Genomic DNA, 13,201 nt, shown 5'->3' on the forward strand with positions numbered 1-13,201 from the left:
AGCAGCTTAGCGGGGGCAGAGAGGGGGAGGTGTGAACTTTGTGGGCCTTGCAGGCCTCACCCTCTGACCTCCCGCCAGGCAGCCAACTGGGCCCAACTCAGCCTGGCCTGGCTGCAAGAACTGGGGAGGAGATGAGAAGTTGAAGTGTAAAAAGGATCCTGAGAGACATCTGCCAGCCTGTTGTGAGGAACGGCTGCAGACGCCAAGGTCAGTGAAGAAGGAGGGGGAGGAGTAATGCAGCTCCTGGCCAAGATTCCCCTGCAGCCCGTGGTGAAGACCATGGTGGAGCAGGTTGTCCCCCTGCAGCCCATGGAGGTCCATGGAGGGGCAGAGATTCCCCTGCAGCCCGTGGAGGACTCCACGCCGGAGCAGGTGGAGGCCTGAAGGAGGCTGTAGCCCGTGGAGGGCCCGCTGGGGCAGCTGTTCTAGAGGGACTGCACCCCGTGGAAGAGATGACCCACGCCAGAGCAGTTTCAGGAAGGACTGTGGCCCGTGGGAGGGACCCCACGCTGGAGCAGAGGAATGCGAGGAGTTCTTCCCCCGATGATGACGCAGCGGCATAAAACAATGCATGATGAACTGACGGCGACCCCCATTCCCTTTTCCTCCTTGTGCCCCTCGGGAGGGGAAGGTAGTAGAGATAATGTTAAGCTTGGGAAGAGGGAGGGGTGGGGGGAGGTTATCTTGTTCTCTGTCTCATTCTCCTGCTAGTTTTAGAAATAAATGAATAGTTTTCCCCAAGCTGAGTCTGTTTTGCCCGTGACGGTAACTTTAAGGATTTCTCCCTGTCCTTATCTCAAACCTCGAGCCGTTTTTCTTACATAATTTCCCCCTGTTCTCTTGGAGGGTGGAGGGAGTGAGAGAGAGAGACTGTGTAGTCTGGTCCCGATCAGGGCTGAATCCTTAACTGGTGTCCAGGCAAGCATGGCGCACTACCCTACTACCGTCAGTTGTTCTTAGCCCTTATACTTCCATGAATGTATTGTTCAGCTGTGTGAGAACTCACATGCGCATTAGACATCTGTATTTTCTGTAAGGCATAAGAAACATGAAAGTGTGCAAATACGGAGGGTATAAAGTGAATTATACAGAAATAAATCTCCAGGAGTTAGTGCTTCTGACAAAGATACGCCTTCCAATTATCTTCAGAATAAGGTGAATGAAGTGCACCAAAAGCATGGTTGTGAAATACAGGATTAGTCTACAGTTTATGGAAGGTGACCATTGTCTATTTCTCTCTTGATTTCTGGCAAATTTATCTGTACTCCTATATTCTAACACACAAGTGGGAATTTTATGGGCCTTTATGTTTACGTAAAAGTTGATGCTGTCTTTGCATTAGGTGCTGCATTGCAAGTGTAACAGCTCCTCTGAGCCGTTCTTTTCTGAAAAGAAGTTAGAGCATCCTTTGTTGGCTACAGTTGGTACCTGGAACAAGACCAAAGCACTTAACTTACCAGTGATTCATTCAGGTGCCCTTCCAAATTGTATTAAGACTGAAGTAATTTACTTCCATAAATCTAGAACAAAGAAAATGTGTTTCCTAATTCAGATTGCATTTGTTTTTAACCAATTTGGATTCCACTTTAGCAAAAAGAGTAGCACCAAGGTTATACATTTCAGTATGCTCTACTGCTTAAAATTGGGTTACAAGTTTCCAACTTTATTTATGATAATATCTTAATGGCATATTGTAATATAGATGTGTTCAAAACTCAGTATTTTTCATGCTGAGGTTTAAGTCATGTGTTTGCAACCTTGAGGCAACTACAGAACATAATAAAAACCATTGAGAACTGGTGGTGTGATCAGAAGAGAATTCTGGGAGAGCCAAGCTATTTATATGTCCCTCCATTTTCTCTTGTTGGAATGGCACTTAGTCTTAGCTATGGCATGCTTAAGTCTCCCATTCCTAAAACTACCTGAATTGCTCCAAGTATTATGTACATAATTTTAACAGTATGATGTTTTCTACTATGTATTACTCCACTAAGAAAACTTTAGAATGGGCTGATAAATTGACTGGAAATTTATCTAGTCCATTGTTTTCCTGCAAACATTATATATATACATAGTTCTAAAATTCTCTTAATCTCAAAATTCATGCAACTTTACTAACTTTATCTGAGAAAAAAAAAGCTTTGAAGTACAATTGGTTGAATTCTGAATCACACCAATGATGAGTAATGCTAGAAATGACAGCTTGGGGACAAGCTATAACTTTCATGTATGTCAATTATTTCTGTTACTTTTGATGTTGCAAAACCTCTGTGAACAGCAGGCTTTCACATATGAATTTTAGAGGCTTTCTTACAGCACAGCATTTTTTACGGCTCTTTCAGTTTTACAGTACTTTTTTTTGTGAGTTTTGTAAAAGACTGAGTAAAAAAAAACCTCATCCCAAATAAATAAGACTGCTTAACACTACTGTCTCTTGAGAGATTGCCCTAATTTACTTAGATAATGCTTTTACTTCTCCTGTTTTACAGAGTAATTCAGTGTGATTAGTACAAATCTCCAGTTAAAACCTGAAATCCCTACTTGTATAAACCAAGCATATCAAGTGCTTATCTCTTGAGGAAAAAGCCTTTATCACAGACTCTTCATTCTTGTTGATACTTCAGAAATGTCCTTGCTTTTATTAAATTCAGTAGATTTGCTTGGCTTTATAGCAACTCATATCAAACTCCAGTATATACTTAGAAGCATTGACTTGCTTACTATTGGAGTTTTTAGGGTCTTTAAAATACGAAATTACATTCAATTTGTATTAGAAAATAATACATGGAAAATAAATGTAGTTAGTTACACTTTTTATTATTTCCAGGCTTTAAATATTCACCTGGAAAAAAAAAGACCCATAGCTGGGTTTTTTCATATCTTCTAATTCATATTAAAAAAAAAAAATCCACTTTCTCTTCTGTGAGTGAATTTTCTTTGGTATTTCTGATTATAATGGCACTACACTAAAGTTAAAGCTTCTTCAACATAACAGCAATTTCAATAAAAAATATTCTGAGTTTCTCAAAGGCAGTTTTACTTGCTTCAAAAGAAGGTGGCTTCATTGCCTGTGTGGAGGCAGTTGCTTCTAAAACATTTTTTTTTGTGAAACAACAGTAAACAAGAGGGCTCATTTATAAAATAGAAAAGCAATGACATAAAGAGAAATTGTTGAACACTCACTGTGCAATACTTATGTGGCATGAAACAGCTTTTTGCTTTATCAGTAGAAACAAAGCTGAAGGTAGTGACTTCCCAACAGGGAGGGAAATCTATTTGGTGCTTACTCTCTAGATTTTTCAAAAGACAACACGATTGAGAAGATTCTGCTTATTTTTAATTTCAGTAAAAGAAATCCAGACTTCTTTAATGCTAGGATGTGCCATTATGTCTACTGGAACTTGGAGTGACAAGGAATCTACCACCTGTGCTGAAGCATTATTTCTTTGAGGACAGACATTGTAAACCTATAGAGCATTGATGCAATTATGGTGATATATCCTTGTTAATCAAGTTAATTACACTACACATTCTTTGAAATTGTTATAAAAATATACTTATTTATTGCTCACTTTTCTAGATGTAAAAGTCTATACCTGGAAAAATAAGCCACAATGTGTATCTACTTGATGGTAAGTTTGATGTGCTATGTTTTATGCATTCTCACTGAGAGCACATTTCCTTTGGTGCCCATTGTACACCAGGTACTCAATTTTTGAAAATGGAGTATTTCGAAGTTAGTACAAACCTATTATTATCCCTAAGCCTTACAGATCCAAGGAGAGAACATAATGTAGAAAAAAAATACAGTAAGATGTGAAAGATTGTTTAAAGCAGTAAGAATTCACTGCTGTAGGCTAGCAGGTACTTTTCATACATGTGTCAAAAAATAATATAAAGATTTTAAAATGAAAAAAACCCACCTCTGGCAAACTTTATCTATGAGATAAAGATACTGACATCTTGTAGGAGATACACAATAAAGATTATGAATGTAATTGCGTATTCCATCTCTCTACACTGAGGCAAAATCAAAGGTGCCCAGATAATCCTTAACAGATGTTTGTCTAGTGTATTTTTTTTTTTAAAAAGAAGATATTTCCCCAGTCTCTGTAAATAACTCATCCTAACCTTTCATTAACTAAAATACCAGAAAGATATTCTTAGCGTACCATCTTCTAGCAGAACTAGCCCTCTCTTCTGGCTCCTGTTGTTTGATACCACTTGCCTTTCACACTGCATAAAGCATCCAAAATTGTTTAGGCTGGTTTGGTTTGGTTTTTAAATCCTCAGATATTCCTTTCCTATTAACTAATCTTTCTGTTTATTATTCCTCCTTTTAAAAATGTAAAAACTGCTAGGTACAGTTTTCACACAAAATCTGTGTTGGTTTCTCCTTTACTTCTGATTTGATGGCTGTGTAGATTAAAATATGCTGGAGATATCACAGCCTAAAAAAAAAAATAAAAGCCAGAAGATTTCACCAAAAGCAGCTATTTTTCAAGAATTTAATGATGGAGAGAGAAGTAGTTTGCTTGGTCCTGCACAAGACCTGATTTGAATACACCACAAGCAATGGCTTGGATGGGTATATTTTCATTAGCTGAAATAGTCTGGGATAATAAATACTCAATGCTCTATCTTATTTGAATTTTAAAAGAGTTATCATTAGACAGCTCTGTGGAAATATTCAGAATATTGACTCCACTGGTTCCAAAGTCTTTACTGGCTTTGCTGACTCCCAGCCCTCTTTACCCAGTCTGGTCTTAGATGATGTACTTACTTCTCTTAGATGATGTAACAAAAATCACAAACCTAGACTACTATTAATGTTGCTTCTATGGGACAGGCACAATCATAGGATTAAATGATTAAATGTTACTGAATGAAGTTCTGAAGTTTTACTCAATAATGTCCCAATCTCACAGCATAATTGTAAAAAAAAAAAAGTATTGATTCCTCAGGTCCATGTATAGGATGTGACTTGAATTTGAGGTTCAGTAAAATGTTAAAAACTTCTTAGTTTCATGCAGATGGCAGAGATGAATAGAGTCAGCATTCCAAGTGAAAAAGAGTTCTGTCCACCGCCTTAGATGGTATTTTCCGGCTGATGAAGACATCTATACTGAGATGTGGAAATTAACAAATGCACAGTTTAGATCATGCTGATCTGGTTTGCTTCATTAAGACTCATCCTTGAACATTTATGAAATTAAATTGAAGAAATGTAAGTAATGCATTTTACAAACTAAGATAGTTCTGTAGGGTCACATATTTATTACAGAAAAAAAAAGCCTACAATAAGGAAATATTAAGATTGCATCTGAAGTTCACAGAAGGGCAGGGATTTTTACCTGTGCAGCTACCAGCCCTATTCATACAGAAAGCACGGTACCTTGTAGAAATTAAGTTTCTTCTTTTAATTGATTTGGTCTACATCTAAAATAAAAATAAATTCTTTCTTCTTTTTTTTCCAAACCGATCTTGCTTATTACTACCCCTTGGTGGAGCAGAAATCCCATGTGAAAAAATGGGCATTTGTTTTCTGCTGACATAATCTGGATGAAAAAGAAAGAAAACACAAAATATCTGTTAAATAGATATACTATTATCATTACTGCTAATCTACGGGGTGGGGGGAGGGGGAAGGACAATTTTATCGGTTTTGGTTTTAATTTGAATATATTTTTTGTGGGTATATTTTCTGATGTGTTCATCAAAATCCAAATGTTACTTGCAGCCGTACTCAGTATTAAGTTACATGCCATAAAGGCATATTCATTGTAAAAAAAATGAATGGCTTTCAGGGAATGTTGCCACTGTTAGAAACAATTTCTAGAACACATCCTACTTCTCAAGTGCACACAGTGCAGTGTTGATCGCCAAGTGACAGGAATTTGGAGGAAGAAAATCAAGTCCTTCCTCTGCAGTGAAGTCAGTGATTTCTGAAGCATTACTGTTGGACTGTTAAGACTAACAATAAGACTTCTAATGCTTACTTACAAGGAAACATACTTTTGCCACTTCTTGACTAGAAAAATTATATGCTGCTACATATGTGCCATTTTTTTGTTTGTTTGTTTTCTGTAACCCACTCCTCCTCCAAAAGACTGCAATGTGTTTAATTTTTCCTTCAAAATACAAGCAGCAAACTGCCTCTTCTGTTGCACAGAATATTTTGCTGTCCTCTTACTGCTGCTTCCCTCTGGCTTCATGCACCCTAGACTACAGGAAGGTAGCACTAGAGATGTGTCACCCCAAAGCTCTTTGACTGGCATCTGACCTACATCAAAGCTTTCGTTAGTACCTCTTGCTCTATTCTGTTTTCACATGTATTACTAGAGTCTGCTGCACAATGAACAGATGTTCCTCCTACTGTGCTCAATGATTGTTTTAAGAACAGATGTTCTCCTGCATGCACTTCATTTTCTCTAGTTTTTATGAGCTAACAGCTGACAACCAATTCTTGCTTAAATTTAAAGACAAATGCGCATCAGTGAATCCCACCCAGGCCATGGCCCATCATTTCTAGTCATTAGAGCTAGCTCAGAGTAACACAGTATACCAGAATACATTAATGTATCAATAATGAGGAGAAGAAGAAAAACAGTAGTCTAAGGAGCTAGGCAGGGAAGACAGAGCAAGTCCACATTCAAAATTAATAGCCTGGAACCAGGCAAAGTCACACTGGGAGTCAAATACCACAGTAGAGTTCAGAAGCAAGAATTAGGGACAGGAAAGAGGCAGAAGTAGGACAATAAACAGGCAGAGGCAGAGGAAATAGAAGAGATGCATACGTTATATAAAAAAAAACTCAGGTATATCTGCAACATGCACCTGGTAGAAATCCCTTAAATGCCAGCTGGGCATAACGGTCCACAGTATTTCTGGGGACAACTGGCTCATCCACCATAAAGTAGTTGTTAGTGAGACAAAGGGGATGAGGGAGATCAATAGTTGACTGTTTGGTGCATGCTACCAGAGGCTTACAAATCCCCAGTAAAGCACTCAGTCTCCCTACAAGGAAATACTTAGATTTGGTTCACTTAAGAAGAAACTGCTTGCCAGCGAGGATAACAAAATAATCCCATTTTGAGTTGTGGCATACAAAGAAGTGAAGTTTATAAGGAGTAAAATGGAAAGAAGCAAAATGAGGGTTTGAACGTCAGAAAAGGTGCTCAGCTGCAGATAACAGATTATCTGTTACAATATTATCTGCTCCAATTTATCCATCCCTACTACATTCTCAGAATAAGATTTACAAATATTGATGGACTTCATGTGCACAGTTCCATGACTAGTGTATATTACAGGTCTGTTAGCTAAGAAAATTTTAAAAAGTAGGACAGGTGAACTGTATTATTTGTCAAATTAGAGATCTAAACATTGAAAAATCCAAAAACTATTAACAAATAGGAGTTTGCAAGCAGTTCTTGACTGAGTGCTTCAGCAGTATGAAGCCCTCAGAAGGTATTTTTTGGGATGAGGGTGGGGAGGAGAAAGACATGTTCAAATCCAAATCTTGAAGAACTCTAGTTATTCAAGGAATGCATTTGTGCAATGAGCCAGTTGCTGATTAAGACAGAAATACAGCTTTCTGTAGAAAAGCCAGGATAACTCAATAGTTTTATGATTTTTCATCATTTGTGGGTAGGTTTACATCAATAATAAATATGAGCTACAGACTTCCACATGAAACCTGTCAGCATTAAAACTGAAGCTAAATTAGAGCATGCTATCGAGCATGGAACAAAACTCTTCAGAGTACTAAATCCATTTGAGTTTCTACTTTATTTTGTGGAATTATGGTAGAGGAGATCAGGAACCCTATAGAATTTTGTGAAGGTTTCACTTTTTCTATTTTCATAATTTACATTTTTTTTCTCTGCTAACATAAAACAGACTGGATTGCTGTGTCGCCCACCACTAACTTGTATTAGCTGGCCTGCAACACAAACAATGTCATTTAACTCCTGCTGCTTTCCTGATTAACAAATCAAGGATACTCAAATGGTATGACCTTTGTTTTCTGCACTATAATGTCCTCTTTTATGGATTTTCTATGTCTTTTTACTGTCAGAAGCTTTGTGGCTGGAATGACAGAGATGCTAGTTACAGTCTTTATTAACTAGTGTAATTCTCATCAAAATACTCCTCATCAAAATTCTCATCAAAATACTCTCCTTTACTATACATTTAGCTACACACATTCTCATACAAAAAAAAAATGAGAGGAGGGATTTTATCAGTTTAATGATCACGAAAATTATGTAAAAGCCAGTTTTCATATCAAAAGGAAGATTTAACAATCTATTAGTATTTCCTGGAAGCAGCAGCAAATGTCTTCTCCCTGTTAATATGAGACTGTTGTAATCTATAAATAGGTATACTGTCAGAACACGTATTTCTGAAAATAATGCCATCCCTACTCTACATTCTTCAGATGCCAGCCTTAAAATATTTATCTTTGCACCTTACTTCATAATATCAACTGCTGCAAACAAAAGGCTTTCTCATGTTCTCTCTGGTCTGGAAATTGGACTTGCTGCTTGAGAAAGAACTGTTTCCTCAAGAAAAATTATAATGTCTGCTTTTACGTTATTGGACACCACAAGAATTAATACGAAAAGAGCAAAAAGATACAAATTGTATAAATACAAAGAGTAAAAAGAAGAAAAATGGATGAAATAAAAAGATAACACTGAAACACACACTCCTCCCCCTACATTTAGAGTTCATTAAATTCAGAAAGCAGTAGAAAGGAAGATAGGAAAGGCCTTTCATTCAACTCAGAGTCTTTGTATTCAAAAACTCTGTAAATAAACAAAATATAAGGAACTTTGTCAAAAGAACAGAGATGATAATATCCTCAATTAAAAACACCTCTTCTGAAAAAGATTGGAAAAGGGAGGGGAAAAAAAATCTGTTCTTCAACGACAGCTCAGAGACAGAGGAAATAACACACAGACACAGACAAAATCTTTGACAGTGAAAACACTAGATTTTCCCTAATTTCCAAAAAAAAATAACATCTTTTTAGTATAAAGTTTGTTTCCTGGGGCAAAAATAGATGAAGAGTATGGCAACTAGACAGTCCCTGAGAATTAAAAAGAAAAAATCCTTTGAAAAAAAACCAACAAAAATAGAACATCTACTTTTGTCACTCTCAATTGTAGGATAAGAAAATGTGTATAGTTATAAAGCCTGCCAACGAGTGCCTCAAAAGGCAGCTACTGTGAGATGATACAATTAGTTAATAAGGTCTCACAATGCCAAACAAGCAGAAGGTTCTCACTGTGCCACCGTTTATGTTGCATCACAACTCACTGCTACACTGCTATCAGACAGCTGCTTTTAAAAAAAGTCTACATCTGATGCTAGAGTTGAAGTTGCCTGGCCGTTTGTGGCTCTGTGTTCCTGAAATGGGTTGTTCAGCCTGTAGGAGCCAACATATTAACTGATATACAGCCTGGTATACATTTCCTGCTGGTTGCTGCTCTATTATGATGTAAGAGCCTAACGGCTACTATGTGACAGCATAACTGGCTTTCATTCCCTAAATGACTCTTCCTTACAAGTTTCTTACACAGAGCTGTGCAAGAAAAAGTATTTCCCTAACCAATGGAGGCAATCTCATTGTTCTTAAGGTGTTTTTAGGTCAACAAAGTGCTAATTCTTATTCATAAGTTATCTTAACCATAATAATGAGGGAACAGAGTCACATTGTGGCTGGTAATCGTCAATGAAAGAAATGGAACTTCACAAGTCTTTTCCTACTGAGATGAGAATTCAAGTGTGAAATGAGAGACAATAGGTAGATATAGTCTCATCTGAAAGTAGTAACACCAAGAAAATCATGTTTGTCAACATGATAGTAAACTCAATACATCACAGCTCAGGAGGCCTTTCATAATTTCTGCAGCAGACATGGACCTGAAGAAAGACAATGAGGTAGCACTACAGATGTTTGCAGGAAGTGCCTCTCAGGACTGATGAGTTACTTGGCACAAGAATGTACATGACTTTGAAAATGTAACACATAGGGAAAAAAGACTGATAGAAAGAAAAATATTATATATAGAATGAGGATTGGCTCTAAAATACCTGAAAGTGATTAAAAGCATCTTATATTTTACGCGGAACAGTGGAGCCCAAGAAGTTTGCATTTGTCTTTTCCAGAGTAAAGGATGTGAACTTTGGCAAGTATTTTCTCTGGGCAAGGGAAAGAAAAGGCACTATTTCAGACATGTTCAACAGAACCAGGATGATTTAGCTATATCAGGATACAGAACCTGCAAAGAGTTTTGAGCCTAAATGACACTCAGGAGGCAGAGCTGAGGGATGGGTGGGAGACGTTATAATGAAAAATGAAAAAATCACAGAGTTAGGTCTTCAGAGACTAAAAGGTTTATTTAAACTTAAAGTAACAGCTAGATAATTTCCACTAGGAAACAGATAAAAGAAAGCAAATGGTCACCATCTTGGAGTTTATCATTGTCAGAAACTGATATCAGCCATTAAATTTATGCAGATGTGAGGGTCAGTGGGGAACAGTGGAACAATAAAGGATTCAAGAAAATTCTGTGAAAATCTTACAGAAGTTGAAAAGAGAAAAAAGAGCTTACTCACAACTTATTCCTTCTTCCCTTGGTATTCAAACATCTCTCTGTGGGTAACTTTTTCATACAGCTCTTAAACAGTACAGCCCAGACAGCAGAAGAGTGTAATTGGGAATTTTGTTTGTTTGTTTGGGGTGATTTTGTACGAGATGCTTCCACGTAAATAGAGTGCATTTTAACGGAAGTGCCATAATAGAGGAGTTCAAATACTGGCAACTCACAAATTTGAACCAGATGTCTGGAAGAAAGAAGGATAACTAGAGTGACTAGATCTCCTAATGTTACAAAAATCAGGGGGAGTAGAGGGTGGAACAAATGAACAAAAGAAAAAAAAACAGAAAAGGGAATAGTATCTCAGTTGCAAAGAGACGTATGCATAAATACAGGCTAATTCTCTTGTTTCCATATACCAAATAATATTCATCTTCTGATATGTTTTTTAAAAGGAGACCTTTTTTTTTGTACCTACCTCTTAAAGTACTTAATTCAGCTGTAAATTCTATATTCAGTAGAAGTACATCTAAAGAAAATAAATTTCCTAAGTAACTTACTTTGTGTGATAATTTTTATTTTTAAAAAATCACATAGAATGGTTAAATGTAAAAATTTTAACTACACAAACTCAAAACAGGTAGCATTTGGATAACAATTCATGTCTGTGGGTTATCAAAATTTACCTTTCCTACCAGAAATGTGTGTGGTTTAGTGGTTCAAGAAGAAAGAGAAGCAAACAAAAGCCAACACAACTGTTTCACTTTACAGATACAGAACTATGTCTCTCTGTCATTGTAGTGACTATTTGGCAGCAGCTGCTACTCTGTGACCCCTTGGTCTTACTCTCTCTGTTACCTTCAGTCTCAGGGGGACTCACTTCTCTGCTTTTGTTGACTTCATCTGCCTGCTCCTCTTTAACTTCCTCCTTTGGTCTTCTAGCTCACTTCCTTCAAATTTCAGCTAAATCCCTGTTTGTACCTTGTGATTTGTTGTCTTCTGGACAAGGAAGGACTTCTCTGCTTTTTTGCAACTACAGATACACTAGTAACACTATTTTCAGTGATTTGTTGACTGTGCTTAACCAGAGACAGAACAAAACAGCATCTCTGCTTCTGGATTTTAATTCCTAGACAAAAATGAAACATTTATTTTTTGTATCAGGCAGCAGATACAAGCAAGCATACTTTGAAGTAGTTAATAAAATAACGTTCTTCAGTTATCTCAAATATTGTATATCTGTCATTCAAATAACAAGCTACGATTTTAAACAACAAGACTATATCCAAGTTTATAACCCTGTAACAGTAAAGTAATAGAAAATTCTATCCTGTGGTGATCCAGTTTTGAATATTTTGGCAAACCCTGAGACTCAATGGCTTAGAAATCACTGACTGAATATACTGTTACATTTATAATATTTCTTCAAATTCATTTTTGTGTCACTGTAGCTCTAGATATTAACAAAACATTTATTAAGAGCAGGTCTTAAAAGGACTCCGTTTTTTGATCCCAAGCTGAATGAAATTAAATACTGCAATGTGGTTAACACAAAAGTGTTGGGAACAGTACAGCTTTAAGTTCAGGTGAACAAATTGTCCACCGAATTGGATGAGCATTGAATAATGTCAATTATAGCAGTCTTTATTTATGGTGAAACATTTTAAAATTAAAAGTCAATGCAGAAGCAGAAAGCCTTTTGCAATTTCTTGCCAGAAATAACATATTTTCACACTTAAATTCATGTATGCGCTTTTGCTTTAAATATTTTTGTTGTTGTTTTGGAAACATATATACATTACGGAAAGTTTGAAAAAAGTATTGCACGAATGCTAAAGGTATTTTCCTACTTTGGAAATTACAGTTTGAAGTCATAGGGCAGGCAGTCAAAAAGCCATGAAAATATCCTTTTAAAAAATGCAAAGTTTAAAGTAATATCAACAGGTCTATACTTCAGCTGCTAGCACTAATAATTGAAATGCTACTGCTATGCCCTGAACAGCCAAAGCCCCAAAAATTAGTTGGGAAACGCACACACTTTTAAAATTGTTCCACCTATTTTCCAACATCAAAGCAAGTCTCAAAGAAGTCTTTAATTTGCATTTTAAAAAGTGTCTTGATTGCTGGTTAATTAAATATTGATTGTTCAAAGAACACTTATTGAAATTTAGTAGGAATGGAAGAGATAAGTAAAGTTTCTAACTCATTTATACAAAATTACCTCTAAAATACACGTATAATTACATTCTTATTGTTTGAATGAACTCTTGTTGTTGCTTGAAAGGAAATTTAGCTTTTTAATTCGCAGTAATAAAGCCAATAGGTACTTCTTAGTTCTTAGTTAATGTAAACACTTCCATTCTCGGATCCAAACTGCAGTTCATCTCTTAGGTCACGGGGAACTGCAGAACAAGAAAAAATATAACTTTGGATCTGTTTCTCTTGCAGTGTGTTATTTCTCTCACACTGAGGCCCTGCAACACCTTAATGCAGTAACTCAATATGCATAATCTTCCAGTAATTTCAGTAAAACTCTATGCCAAAATGATAGACATTTTACTGCTTAGGAGAGGCAAGCTAACATGTTTATA

This window comes from Chlamydotis macqueenii, chromosome Z (genome assembly GCF_036417535.1).
Source record: "Chlamydotis macqueenii isolate bChlMac1 chromosome Z, bChlMac1.mat, whole genome shotgun sequence".
NCBI lineage: Eukaryota > Metazoa > Chordata > Aves > Otidiformes > Otididae > Chlamydotis > Chlamydotis macqueenii.